At 38.9% G+C, this 15,947-nt stretch overlaps 1 protein-coding gene across 5 annotated transcripts in view; it reads right to left on the reverse strand.

The window, feature by feature from the left end:
• Positions 1–14,838, reverse strand: part of SGCG (sarcoglycan gamma) — a 113,623-nt gene extending 98,785 nt beyond the window's left edge. For all 5 annotated transcript variants that reach the window (XM_015279196.4, XM_025146853.3, XM_004938804.5 and 2 more), the window contains exon 1: positions 14,678–14,838. The gene's annotated coding sequence lies outside the window, so the exon portion shown is untranslated. The remainder of the gene's footprint in view (positions 1–14,677) is intronic.
• Positions 14,839–15,947: the final 1,109 nt, after the last annotated feature.

The raw sequence follows: 15,947 nt of genomic DNA on the forward strand, positions 1-15,947 counted from the left end.
AATAGCAGGACAATCCACTTCTGGTGTTTTCTCACTGGGATCACAGAATCATAGCATAGCTGAGGTTTTAAGGGACTTCTGGAGGTCATCTGGTCAAAAATAGATTCTTGGGACAAAAGTCAAGAAAGAGGCACTCCACTGGCAAGTCTACAAGTAGTCCTGATGTCTACTTCCAGTGGGATGATTTTCAAAGAATCAAGAAACCCACTTTGTCACATACGAGATATGCAATCTCATGCCAATGGAGAGGCCGTCACAGCACACTCCACAGCCTTCTTCCATTACTGTACTACAAAGATTTTTTGGAAACAGTAGGGCTAATCAATAGGTTTAGATAGCATCAGCTCACACCAAATTATTCACACACACGTAAGATAACACTGAACAAGTAGTATTGCATTGTAATATATACTATTTCTGCAGAAGGAAGAGAAGAAATAATTGGCTACAGTACTTTATTTTCAACTTTGCAGTAATGAAAAGCTAAAGCCTGACAAGTTTGGTCAATGTTCTGCCCTTGGCCAGAGAGGTTATCATGACCTCATTTGTTACTTATAAAGAAAAACAAAGATACAGTATTTTTGTTTAGTTGAAATATTTGAACTGCCTGCTAGGATTGCTTTTGATTATAATTACGTAAAGGTCAAGCTGCTTTGACACCATGTGGTTTTGATAAGGTGCTCCCATGGTTAACCTACAAAAAACACTGTGACCTTAATGTTACTATCCATGCAAGCCTGACAAATATTAAAAAGTGATTTGTGTAGCTAGGAAATATTACATACCAACATGTATCAACAAATCTAGCTGAGACATAAATATATAAACGAAATATTAAAATGTATGTATTAAGTAGTTGGTTTCTTGGAGTTTCTTCTGGGGCAACACTGATGAAATATCTAAATACTGTTCTGCTCCACCTTATAATAGGTGAACAAAATGATTGGGAGGAGTTGTGACAAAGCACATAACAGGATTTGTCTGGTAATTAGAAAGAAAAAAAAAGGTTAGAAAAGATAATTGGATTCTTATAGAATTGCAATATATTCTGATGTGTCTAGTAACACTGTGTCTTTTGTGAGTGAACAAAAGGTTACATGGCACAGGAAGTATCTCCTATCACTGAATAAGCCTTGAGATTTGTCCACTTGGAAAGCTGAAGTCTACTTAGTCTTAGTAAAATTAGATACATAACCAGCATACAACTTCTCAATTACATATTACTTGTATTCTCTGCACTTACATCAAGTCTGCATTAGATTTTCTACTGGAGATCAACACTCTGAAAGACATGAGGCAATAGCTCAGTAGCATCAAATATTGTCGTGTATCAGTTACTCAGTTACTTCTCTAGATAGAACTCAAGTGTTGAAGAGCAGAAAGTCACCAGAGCCACAGTTTTTGCTTCTATTTTGTTTATTTATTTATTTATAACTATGGGAAAAAGCACTAATGAGTAGAAGGTTCTCTTGCCTGAAGGAGACACTTCTGTAGTAGACAAAGTCAATCAGTCAATCAGTGGTCAAACAGACCACTGTTTAGCAATGACAACAGAGACAATCTACACAAGATTTATACCTATCAATATGATTGAAAAAATCAGGGTTTGTAATGAGACTTGAGGTGAGAAAAACAGTGTATTAATTTCCTATGGTACTTTAACTACACCATAGACTTCCGTAAGTCAAAGCTCAAGGAAACTGTTATAATGAAAATTTACCTCTATCATACTTAAAACTTAACTTGGGATGATGTCCTGAAATTGCTTAAAAAGTGCTTTTCCACTTTAAAAAGTGCTTTTTCCAGTGCTTTTTCCACTGTAGATTCTCCTTCCAGCTAATCAAGTTCACTGTAGAATTTTGGTATGAACTGAGGCCAGGCAGATTTTCACTGCGGTTTCAAAAGCCAGTTGGCTTATGCACAGGCAGTGACTAGAAAGAAAAAGTCATACATATTACAGAGAAGTGAAAGGGGCACTTTATAAGAGGCAAGAGTTTTACTGGACAGGGAAACAATATGCAAGAGAGGAACCAAGAAATTTGATATGACAAAGGGAAAGGAATAAGAAGTGTGGGGTTGATGTAAACAGTCTGTAATGCTATAGTAAGCTGCCCAGGAACAGCTACAGATAGCGAAGATAGGGCAATATATGGAGAAATAAACTAAATTAAAAATAAATAAATAAAAAAATGATACAACCATGTGGTGTGGACAGGCACGTTCTCACACCCAATATGAAATTCAGCTCAAAATTCTTAAATCTCTAGGTGTTTTTAGAATAACAGACTGCCAGCAAATCCACTGAAAACTGTTTAGATGTGTTTAGATGTTTAGATGGCCTGGTATTGTAAATCACAGAGAAGACAACCTGCTAATACTATCAATGTCTCCATTTACTCAGGTGATACAAGACTGTGTTGCATAGCTATGAATGATGACTAGAGAAGACTCATACAGAAAGGTAATACAGTAACATTTACAGCTACTACCCACCAAATTTTAAAATTACCAAATAAAAAAATACATAAAAATAACAGAGAACTCATAAAGGTGATGACAGCCATTTAGCATTACACAAGCAAGAGCTATTCAAATGTTTTATCCCCAGACAAAGAATACTAGGAGTACCTCATAAGAAAGGAGTCAGAGATCTGATAATCAAGGGAATGGGCAGAGGAAAGCACTCACTACTACCGATCACAGGAAACTTAGAGAAGTTTCCACCTTCCTTAAGAATCAAATGTGTTTGGACCAGAAGTTTGTTCTTTTTCATGAGTTTATGAGTGGGGACAATTACTAAAATCTCAATACTACTTACCAAAATTTAATAGAATGACTACTTAAAAATTTGAAAGCTATAAAAGTTATCTGACTTAGATGATTATTAAACACAGGCTACAAGAACTTCCACTTTAGTGTTAACCAGCAGCATCACCAGAATCACTTAACTTGTTCTTCACTGAATAGTGTAAAACTCAGTTACTGTGAACCAGAAATAATTATTATGCTGAGTCTGTAGAAGTAAGCTCATTTGTGACTACCTGTAGGATGTGAAATTCTTCTTTTCTCTGGAAAGCACTTCAGCTACTTCCACATTAATATTTTCTATTCCACTAGCATCTGAGTGCTCTAACTTCTACAAGTGTCACAAATGTCATTTTCATATGGATTAGTCATCTATCAATAACACGTTTCACAGTCATAGGTTTTTTAAAAGTTACCTATAATGAAATCATAAACAAAATGCAGAAAATATATATTCAACTTTTCTATTTTCAGGTACTTTACTGACAACTCAGACTCCAGTTTTATAATGACTTATTAAATTCTTCATGAAATTCCCTGAAATTCTTCATAATAAGCAAAATATTTCCCAGTGCAAGGCAGCTTCTGAATTTTAAGCAGTTACCAGCACAGAGAGAGAATATGTAACATGAAAGTTTGAAGTATATTGTATTTCTGAACATACACATTAGTCAGAATTCGATGTTAGTTATTTCATTAACCTTGTAATTTTATAAACTGTTTCAAGAGTCCTTTAAAAATATTATGTTTAATTATATTCTGGTAACATGTTAAAGCCATGCCAGAACTACGAGTAAACATAGTGCACATATTTTCCCATGTCATTGCACTAGCTGTCTAACAATTTTACTCATATTAGCATCATAGTTACAGAGTTTCCAAAAGTTGCTGAAACTCAAACACTGCACACATCTGCAGGCATCTCCATGCAGACAGACATCTCTAATTCCTAACATGATTATCTACAGCAATATATAGGTGACAGTATTATCCCAAACACTCTGTGGGGACATACTCTCCTTCTATTAAAGTCATTCTTTCCTTGTTAAAGGAGACCTATTTCATACACAGTAAGAGTACACGATTTCCCAGAACTGTTATCAGAAAATTATTTTAATATCCACTGTGAGTAGATAAACGAAACTGGTTTGAGTTATCTTTCGGACGTTTTATATACCGGCACAATGTTCTTCCTATTATCAACACTCAGTTGTTGTCAGTTTCACTTTTTCACTTGTTACTGTCAAATGGTTCTAGAGAATAATGATAGCGTACGACTGTCTTACAAGAAAAAGATAGAATCTTTTATTTTCATTAGACTCACCCTATTTTCTTATTCTTCTGTGGCTACTGAAGACAGCAGCTGTCTTTATTTCTCATGCCGTGTCAGCTGCATGGCTCATGACATTTTTGACTTGTGGCACTTGCACGTATCTTGTGCAGCTTGTGACACTACATGACTTGTGATAGAAGCCTGGAACATCCCAATTTTATCAAAAGTTTGTTTAGTGTTTTGGTTTTTTCTCATTGCACACCTAAATTGTGAAAAAGTGTATTTCATGTCTTTCATGCTAGATGAATTTGCAGCTAAAACCAACAGCAAGAAAAGTCACACCAGCATCTCCTTAGGAATAATGTATGCATTAATAAACTATTCAAAAGGATGAAGAGAAAGAATGAGAACAGTTTCCTGAATTACTCGAGGAAAGTCATGGCACTCTGTCCAAATGTTATCAGGACCAGGCAAACTCTGGGACTGCAGACACAGCTTGTTACTACAGCCAGCTTCAGTGAATCCACTTACTGTCAGGCATCTGTTCTTTTTTTTTTTTTTTTTCCACTATATTACCAAACTAAGAAAGAAAGAAAGAAAGAAAAGAACACAACAATTCCCTCCAACGTTTCTGCTTTTCTCATTGCTTTCATTTGGTCACTGTTTTTGTAGAATCGAACAGAAGAAAGAAGAATACTTTTTGCTTACATACATTTTTAGTACAGTTATACATATATTCCACTTTTAGCACTCACTTGTTTATGCACCACAAGGACAACCTAGTAATTTTGAAATGTTGGTGTCAACTGAGGCAGAATAGGTATTTCATATATTTTCTGAACGTGGAGGACTTTATGAAGCAATAATATTTTGGCTTTGGAAAATGAGCGAGATTCAAGAGTAAAGGGATAAAAGGAAAAAAAAAAAAAGAAAAAATAAACATGGAGGAGTCTATCTGTTGGAAAAACTGCACTCTGTTAATGAAGTTGCCAAAACAAATGCATTTTAGGTGCCTCAAAGTACCTGAGCTATCTGGGAGCCTACTGTTTTTCTACAGCAACCACTAGTGGCCAGACAGGACACCTAAAGACTCAGATGCCAATCTTCAGTCAACTGAATTGTTCTCTCATTGTCTATTTTAAAAGTAGCCTTGGAATTAATCAATTCATTTTTTATTTAATCAGCTGTAAACACAAGCACAGTATTTAACTAATATGCATATTGACATCTATTCTGTTTCTCTGGTAAGTAAGGAAGCAGACAAGAATATTTCTCAGAAGGAACATCACAGCTGATCAAGCCTAAAGACAGTGAGTGCAACAATCTTTGAAGAGTATATCATATTTGTAAAATATTAACAGGTCTTAGTGGGTTGAAATTGGATCAGTTCCTCCAGGGTAAGTTAACAACTCACAGGAGGGATCCTGCTTGTGTCAACAGTGATATTGATTGAGAGAGGCCTTTTTATATGAGCTGAAATTTCTTAAGATCTTCTTCCTTACAATAAATCTTGTGCCTTCCTTAGCTCTGTAAAAAATATTAGCTCAATTGTTGTAACTCATAAGTAAGAGACAAAAAACCCATGTAGTAGCTCAATTTGCCAAGACAAACTCAGATTCAAAGGAGAAGTCTTCTGCTATCTAATGAAGAAACATAGGTTTGTGCTATCTTTTAGAACGTTTTGCCATGTCAGTGAAAATTTAAGAGCTAGAAATAGTGGATGAAACACAGACACATGTGTAAGGTATCTTTTGGTGACCCTATCCAAAGTCATATTCGTCTAACTCCATAAAATATAACAAAATCTTACAGAGCAGCAGTTTAAATGAAAAGAAGATTTTCTATTTCAAAATAATACATTATTTCAATCTAGTCACTTCTGTTGTTAATTAGAAATATCTGTACACTGTCTGAAAAGATTGAGTCTATGCTCATCATTTACAGTGAGCTGGAAGCTGCAAATACACATGGTAAAGAGACTGACCCTGAGTCAGAGATTATACCTGAAAAATGACAGTTCAATCAATAAAGCCTAATGATGGATAGATGAGGAGCATATTTTACAGATGGTGTGAACTCTTGCATATTTGCATGAAGAGCTGATTTTTGGATAGTCAGGGACCTTGAAGTCAGCCTGTCAGCCAAGAGTGGGTCCAGTAAATGTCTTTGCTGGAAACATGAGCTGGAGAAAATGAGAAACATCATCTGTACTTGGTCACCAGCTTGATGATAGGACTATAGAAAACACATGAATCAGCATGCATGTCCAGAAATGATTATCTGGCAACATAAGATCTTCAATCAGTTTTGCATTCATCACAGATAAATGTCTGGCATGCTCAGACATATGTGCAGATGCCAAGTATACGAACAACCTCAGAGAAGAATTTACTGGCATGTTTAGGCACACTTGCATTTTCTGTTGGAATCAGGGACTGAATGGATTTGTTATTAGCATATTTCTCAACTCAGCTGAGCAAAAAATAACAATAGATGATGGATTTGCTTCACCAACTGAATTGGCTGCGAGATAACCTGTCATTCAGATCTAAAATAAAAACACATCTGGGATACAGAGAAACAACAAAAACTGACAGAACTTACCTGTATCTTTAAAATATTCAGAAGAATTGAGTAAGGGTTGTGTAAAAGATGTTGTATAATGACAATAACAATTCTCATTAAAAGTTTTAGATACCTCCTGTGTCTTAGATTACTACAAGAGTAGATAATCTCCAAACTGAGAAGAGTTTATCAATCATTACTTTTAATGAGAAGATAACAGAGGCAAAGAGAATACTTATGAGGAGGGAAGGATATTTTCCTTTATTGATATTTCAGTTGTCTAAGACTTGCCTTCACTTATGGAAATTCAAAAGAAACATGAAAATTCTCTTACGACATGTGGACACTTCCCCTATTTCTCAAAGATGAGCATTTCAAAAAGTAGAACTTATTCCAGTTCTCACAAAAAGGGCCTCTAAGTAGGAGCTAGAAAGGCATGTACAAGTTGGACAAAGAGTGGAATCATGCATGTATCATAATTATACAGTATTAAGAACCCAGTAACTCATGCTGATGGGTTACTGCAGACACTTCAGAAGTATAATGACCTACCCTACAAAGGAATGATGCACCCCTGATGAGGCTGCTATTTTGCTCTCAGCCATCAGTCAAATTTGCTGTTGAGAAGACAGCAAAGGATAACAAAAGGCTATTATTAAAGAAGAGGAAAAAATGACCCTTCCCATAAATGTACGCATTTTCCTTGAAACCCCTCTATTAAATTGGGGGAAAAAAAAAAGTGTTCACTACTTGTCGGAGTAAAGTTAACATTCCCTTTCTTTTGAGAAGTTAGAACTCAAGTTTTCAGTAGCCTTGAGTTTGCTATAAGCATGGCATTTTCAATATTAATATGAAACCAACTACACTTCTTAAAATGTAGTATCTTTAATTGTATTTTCCCCTTCTTAATGCATGCCTTTGCATTTAGACTTAAGAAAGATTGATGCAATACTATAGTATTGGCATGGACTTGCATCAAAGCAATGTTCAGTTGTATCAAGAACTGAAATGTGTAAAATGTTTAACCTAATGTTTTAGAACACAAAAATTCCTCTTTTATGTCTTGACTAAATTATTTTCAAGACAGCCGTAAAACCTGAATGAATTACACTTGACTGAAATGTCCTGTTCTCTCCTTGAAAAAGCAGTGATGAAGGAGTTTACTTACTCCCCAGAACACAGACTTTTTGGCAGTACTAAACCAACAAGTACCACAATTTAATGTCATGACTACTAATTATATTTCAGTTCAAAGGAGTAATAAGTGATTCAGATAATCTAAAGTTTGTGCTGCAGCTTTCTCTGCATAGGCTGAACAAGAAGCAAGCCTTGAATTAAAACACCACATTTGACAAGATAATTTAATTAGACTGCAGTAGTAGTCTAGCTGAATGCATTCCATTCCTTTGAGAAAGATGCAGAGGGAACACAGCATATATAGCATACAGCTGAATAGAACAGTGACAATACTTGGTATATCAAGTCTCTATCTTGTTTCTGAATAAAAGGATTTTTATGAAAAGAAATGCAAGAAACACAGCAAGGACTGATATTGTCATTGGCAAGTTCATCTACTTTGAGACTGACTGAGAGAAATCCTATGCCAGCAACCATGTCTGGACCATCCCACCTGATCATTACCTGTGAACTTATGGCCTATCATGACAAAAAATCTGCTTTGAGTTCTTTTACACACATGCCCTCTATAATATCCTGTAGCAATAAGTTTGACAGCTTAATTATTTAACAATTCATTTTACTTCATTGCTGATAATTTTACTGCTTGTTCTCATCACAGAATGAGAAATAATGGTGAATAATAAGCCCATCTTCACTTTTTTCTATACCACTCAATGTTATTGACTTCTATCATACTAGCTTTTAACACCTTTTACAAACTGAAAAGCTGTAATCTGTTTGATCATCTGTTGAAGAGAGTATAGCATCTCCTTGACATGTTTTCTGCCTTTCCCTCAATTGCTTATAAACTTTTCTTTTTTCCTGAGAGAGAAGAAAAGTAACTACATATGTTATTTACTATTACCAGAAATACTTTTTTCAGGACATAATTTTTATGTTGCTATTGGCTCTTATTTTTCTAATTCCCAATATTTCATTTACTTTTCTGATAATCACTGAGCTGAGAATTAATATTTCACATTGAGTTAAATTCAATAATTCCAGTTCTCCTACTTGAGAAGCCAACAGTATTCAAAAAGAAATGAATGAATGCAAGCATCAAAGCAAAGATCCCTTTAAATTCTGCAGTGTATATTGAGAATAGACGTTAACATGCCCAGGAAGTAACACTGAAGCTTTAGTTGCAACTACCTTGATTAATTCACTATTATTCAGTGAAAGCTCTCACCTCCCTGCTCACTTTCTTCTTCAAATAATTTATGAGCTCATTGTACAGCTCCTCTTATCCCAGCACACCTCACTGGTAACCTGTCTCTTCTGGGAAAAAAAAAAATAGCTATTTCTTCCCAGTATCTCTTCCGAATGTTTTAAGTAACTATTTGACCCTAAAATAATCTGCTCTTCTACAGCTCAGGTGCTTGGAGAATTTTTGGTAAGAAACATTTTTAAAACTTTGAGGAAATTCATAGATAGTTTTGTATGTGATTGTTTATATCAGGAGACAAAACATAAACATCTATCTCTATAGGAATATATTCCAGAACTGTTTGCCACATCAAATGTCAAGGAAGAGGTTAGCATGCTGAGGCTTGTGACAAATCAACCAAGAATATAAAAAGTGTCCTCTCATTGATAGCAAAGGAGACCTCAGTCAGATTTGGCATAATCAATTTGGAAAGCATGCTCTTCTGATTTTTAAAGCAGGTCTTTAAAAGCACGTATTCATTGCAAGTATGTGATGAAGGAGGCCAGAAGCAGCAAGAATCAAAGCCATCTTTTGGAGAACAGAACTTTAAACAAAAAAAAAGTAGAAACATTAGAAGACAGCATGACAAAGAGCCTAAAAACAATACCCGATTCTCCAAAGTGAATGAAGCCAATGGAGAAAAATGGTGCAAAGTCCAGAACACCAATGAATCTGGATTTCCACAATCAGTAAAGGATCAGGTAGAAGCTGTTAGGATGCACCTTTTGCTGGTACTCAAGAGGCATTCAGAGTGCCTCCTGCTTTTTTATTTTATACATTCATTTTTTCCTACTATAGAATAACTGGAACAAAGATGTTCACCACCCTTCCTGCTAACACTGAGCATAACAGAAAGGGGAAAACAAGTTTCATTAAACTAGCAAATGATTCTCAACTAAATATGAAGTAGTTGAAATGAGAGTGCATCCTCTTACTCATGGCCTTCGGTCCTTTACTACCCAACCCCAAGAGTACAAAAATCAGACTTCACCAAAGTACCCAGATGTACTCTATTCTCCAACCTTGCATGTAAAAGAAATAGTCATCCCCTTTAATTACAGAAAAGGGGAAGATGGGACTGCAGAAGTGCTTGAATGATCTCTTTCAACATCCCTCAGTATGTGAAAAGACTGAAAGGAGATAAAGGTAAATATCCACTATTCCAGCTCTAGCAGATCTAGGCCTCCTTCAGAATGTGTAAGGAACTCATCACATGCCTGAAAAGATCCTGAGAGGACTTCCAATCATGCAGGTAATTTGGCTGTTGGGGAGGGCTGTATGCACTCAAGTTTGTCCTATTCTAGAATGTATCACTTTTCTACTACACAGAGAAATATGTTATTACCAATAATTTTTATGGTACTAAATGGTAATGGTGTTCACTATACTGAAATTCAAATTCTGTAGACCAACTCTAATAAACCTCTAGAAGACAGCTTGTGTTTATTTTCTACAGAAAGAATATTATGAAGTTTTTAGAACTGTTAATAACAAATGTTCACCAAAGGAAGTACTGGCTGCTTATTGCAAAACCACAAATAAATAATTTATTTGGGTATTTGTGTATAATTTACATATGCTGCAGTTCACAAAACTAATTCTCCAATTTCAGAAGCTGATACTTGTGTGACTTAAATCAACAGCACTATTGACAAATATATTAATTTGGAACATCATAGTTTGCCTCTTCACTGGAGTGGAAAAAAAGATAATTAGATGTTCAGTATTGTTATGTTAAATCTAAGCCACCACATATTAGCAGAAAACAGGTAAATTTAAGACCAAATTTAATACAATGGAAATTTATTAGGAAACTTCTGATCGCTAAGACTTTCAAGGACTTAAGCCCCTAACGGGCAATCAGTTTTTACTACTGTTTGTAGTTTTCCTCTACTGTTTCATAAATGTGTACAAACATCGCCTTTGCATGACCTTTAGAATTTATGTAAAACATCTCAGTTAAGCACATCAGTAATATGGCATGTTATTTCCCATTGTTTGCTGATTAAATCCACCTACCATAAATAACTGTCAGAAAACATGAAGTAAAACTAGTACTTATATTACACTGGCAATTTTCATCAGATTTGTGAGCAGCATTTTAATTGCAAATAATAGACATTATATGATTGCAATGTACAATCTCCACACAATGACATAACGTCCACAAGGAGGTACTTGGCTGTTCAATGAAAAACTACTGCATTAAAAAGAACTTCTAAACTGGATACATCAAGAGCACTTTATTTTCTTGAAAACTACAGCATTTGTAAGAAAAACCTAGACAGCTGAAGTACTTTGGGTTTTACAGTAGTTGGTAACAGATGGTAACAACTGTATTTATGAGCTCATATAGCATCTATACAATGAAACTCACTGCAGTATTTCAAAAATAGGCTACAACAGCATAATCAGAGAATCTTTATTACACATTCATTGACAAATGGGAAGACATTCTTAAAAAGATCCCTGGTCCAACTTGCTAGATATTTATTGCTTTCTTAATAACTTAGTTAACAGAGTATGTTTGTAAATCTGAATATGACATCAGCCTAGGAGAGCTACAAGTTAGAAACGGAAAAGGGGATTTGAATTCAGAATAACCATAGCAAATTGAAGACATGATCTAGGAGAAACTGAGATGCAGCTAACCAATGCAAGTTTAGCTAAGAATGATCAACTGAGAAAATACAGGAAGGGAAATAGTATTCAGCCATTGGTCAGAATGGAATTTTAGTGGTGAGAGTTAACAAGAGAGCAAAAAGTGACCAGCAACGGCATACTTTTCCAAAGATACAACACACTGATTTGTAAGTATGGCCTTGAGTACGAGCTAATACTTTCACCTGACTTGTTGGTATGGCCACAGCTCCATTCTCACAGATGGTGCTCTACTTAAAGAGTATGAACTCAAAGAGTTCAGCAGGAAATATTATTTATCAGAGGTCTAGAAAAGGTAATCTAAAAGTAAAACTGAGCACATCAGGAGTTCTTCAGCTAAGAGGAGATTGGCTGGATTAACAACTGAAGAGAGGGCAAAACACAGAGAACAGGCATGCCAACTAAGAGCTCACTGGGCTATCTGCAGGAATGTTGTCTGGTTGTGGCTGTCAGAAGGAATCCTTTCCCAAGAGCTGACCATGGTGCTCACTTCCTACAGACCTGTGGTATGTACTCCTCAAAGCCCAGCTGCTGAACTCACAGCTAAGACAGAACTTTCTCTCACTGGTATATCAGTTCTCAACAGCCTCTTCCTCCTACAGAAACATTGATCTTGGTGAACTAGTTTCACCCCTACTTACCAAATCCAACCAGGAGAGGCTCACCAATGAAGTAACAAAGTTTCTATGTTGGTTTAAGAGAAGACTCCAGGAGAAGACTTAAGAGTATAGAGGTAAGAAGTTCAGAAAAAGACTTAAAACAACATTACAAGAGCAAATATAGTCTTCAGGTAAATCAAATGCCTCCATGTCCAGATATACATTTTACCTCACATCCTCAAGGTACATATTATTTTCAAAAGCTGGTAACTTAGTTACTAAGGAAAAAGTTCACCATCCAAAAAAAACCCCAAATTCCTGACTTACTGCTCTTTCCCAAACTTCCCACACTCCCATACCTTAACAGCATGTTATATACCCTCTTCACTTCACCTGCCGATTTTCATTGCTTAAGGCTTCACATACTGTCAAACAACACTTGTCTGGCACACAGAAATGTTTAAGCTCACAACTTCTAACATGATCTCAGCTTCTAAATAGCAACAATTACATGCCATTTGGACATGTTATCAGAAAGCTTATCAGCAAATGCAGCATTTTCTTCACTGTGATATAAAAAGGCAAAATTGCACACTCCACCTCTGGGCAGCTTAAGCACAACTGCATCAACAGTAGGTTTTTAGCATCTAACTGAGACACCAATATGAAGAAAATTAATCAAATACCTGTTTACAGAATTGAGCACTAAATCCACAGGAATGCAATATTAATACCGCAGTCAAAACCTTAAATTAGATCTTACATCACTACATAATTCCTCATCCTAACACTCAGTTACACCCAAGCCATCATTTTAGAAGCAATACATTCACTTTCACAAAAGCACATTGAAAAGTTACTCGGTGACAGTTCAGAATGACATCCTTTAATGCACCACACGTGCCTGCTGCTATGCAAACCAAGCTTTAACTGTCATGCTGTCAAGAAAAATGATAACTCCCAGGTTGTATCTATCTTTTTAAGGAAGTAAGAGCTACAGAATATCTGACAATAGAAAATTGTTTCACACATTTAAGAAATTCTGCCACTTGCATGAGATCTCAGGGAGAAGTTATGTTTGAAGCTAATAACGAAAAAAACACCAAAAGGCACCACGAAACACAGAAAGGTGGAAAGCATGTCAGGTTCTACCTACGCTCATAGTTCTTTCTCTTTTTCAAACTTCTCTTAGTTTAATACAATATAAAAGTCCTTTAATAAAACAACTGAGCATATATGCAGCAGCCCCAAAGCTGCGGTGGGTCATGGAGCTTTTTAGGTAAAATAACTGTGGGCTTATTAAAAACTGCTGTCAATCTGAAAATCATCATAAATGTATTGCCTTATGCATAACCATTGGGATTACCTGCAGTAACAGATGAACGATGCTCAAGCTGTTCTCCTTTTGATCTCCTAAATTTGGTCCAAAACTCGTCATATTATAATCTAGTGAAATTAAGCTCGTTACATTTGATTACTTCCTTTGGCTTCTGCAACAAACACTGTGGCATTACACTGGCACTGTGGAGATCTGGAAGTAAAACATTCCCAGCTACAGCTGATACAACCCTTGAGGCAGATTCCCTCTTATTCTCTCCAATTTAACCCATGGAGTAAGTGCAGAATACTCTTGACGCGGGGAACCATCTCACTTCTGAAGCGGGAAATCTTTTCACCCTCAGGGCATTCTGCAGTGCACACTACTTTGGGCTGGCAAGAAAGCAGGTTTCTGAAAGTATGGATGTTTTCTATTTCTTTCTTTAAAGTGGTTCAGCATCAGTTTTTCAGCTTGTAGCAAAGGCACCCACAACCCATGGGGCACTCTGCTCACCTACCCTTCTTTAAGTGATTTTAGAATAAATAAAGAAAACAAATCTCAGTGCCTCTGATACAAACTATGAGCAAAGGAGAGCAAGGCGCCACTGTGGAACAATTCGAGTGGGATTTATCCTCACTCTGTGTTAATTAAAATCCACACATTTGTTAGAAGTTTGCGCTGAACCCACAGAGGTCCCGTTAGAAAGCCCTCGGCAGAAAAGGATTCAGAAGAAACAGCGTATTTCGGGCTATGCCGTACAGCCCAACAAACGCACCGAACTCTCCCGCGCACCGCTACGCATTACTTTCCGGCAGTATTTTGTTGTCGGCTGTCCTAAGCACAGCGAGGCTGGCAGGGGGAAGCCAGCAGAGCCCGGCACACGGTGCTAACGCTGCCGGCCCCGTCCCCCCTTCCCCCCACCCTCAGCGCACAGCAGCACGAGCCGCCCGAGCCGCCGCCGCACCGCCCCGGACCCCTCCGGACGGCGCCCGCGGGTCGCCCCGCCGCTCACCCAGGGGGCTGCAGGCAACTTTCCGGCCGGGCCGGGATAGCGCGAGGCGCGCAGTTACCTGATGTCCCCGCTCGGCTCCAGGGCAGGGCAGAGTCCTCGCAGCCCGCCGCATGCCCGAGGGGCTGCCGAACGCCCCGGGACGCAAGTCCTCATCCAGCCTCCTCGTCCCGGCGGGCGCTGGGCGGGCGCCGCGCTCGCAGCCTCGGCGGTGCCGCGGGGAGGGAAGGAGGTGCGGAGGCGGGAGGAGAGGAGGCCGAGCCGGGGGCGGGAAGCCGGCTGTCCCCGCCCGCCTCCCCACGCCGCCGGGAGGACGGGCGGCAGCGGGGAGAAGCGCCGCCACAGCTCCCGCCCTTCACTCCGACAGCTCCGAGCTCCGAGCTCCGATAGTGCTCACTCTGCACGTAGTCCGGTCCTGCGCGGCGGCAGCGGCAGCTCGGCGGGGCCCGGCAATGCCGGCAGGGAGGGCACGGAGCAGCCGGTGCCCCTGGGGGGCGCTCCTGTCCCGCCGGGAGCTGAGGTGTGGGGTTGGGAGCGTGAGGTTGTGGGACTCGGTGGGAAGGCAAGTGCGGGGCAGAGTGAAAATTTGGGGGCTGCTTTCCTGGAAGACTCAACTATAAGATCGTAGACTGTCCCGAGTTGGAAGGGACCTGGAGTCCAACATGGAGTCCAACCCCTGGCTCCAGGCAGCACCACCCAAAATCCAGTCCCAATGTCTGAGTGCTGTCCAAACGCCCCGGCACTCGGGGCCGTGCCCACTGCCCTGGGCAGGCTGTTCCATGCGCACCGCCCTCTGGTGCAGACCCTTTCCCTCACCCCCAGCCGCCCCTCCCCTGACGCAGCTCCATGCCGTTCCCTCGGGCCCTGTCGCTGTCACACAGAGCAGAGCTCTGCGCTGCCCCTCCGCTCCCTTTGAGGAGCTGCAGCCGCCATCAGGCCTCCCCTCAGCCTGCCCTGCTCTGTGCTGCACACACCAGGGGCCTCAGCCTCTCCTCATATGTCTGGGCACGACAGAGGTTGTAAGGGACAGCGAAGGAACGCGGGCAGAGCCATGGGAGGCTGGGGGAGCTGGAGGTCGGGAAGTTTGTTTAAAGAAAACAGGATTTGTGAAATATGGAGCGAAACTGAGAAAAAAAAAACTACAGTTTACAAATTAGGAAGACAAAAACACACCCTGGCTACTGTTCCTTAAATGGAAAATGTCTGAGATACGAGATGGCATACGTGAGATTGGAGTAAAGATTACTGTTTTATGCTGAAGTGTGTCCTGGAAGTATTCACTTGCATAAATGAGAGGAGGAAATCCTGAACATGAGTACAGATACTTAGTT

The sequence above is a fragment of the Gallus gallus genome, chromosome 1, assembly GCF_016699485.2.
Source record: "Gallus gallus isolate bGalGal1 chromosome 1, bGalGal1.mat.broiler.GRCg7b, whole genome shotgun sequence".
NCBI classification, from domain to species: domain Eukaryota; kingdom Metazoa; phylum Chordata; class Aves; order Galliformes; family Phasianidae; genus Gallus; species Gallus gallus.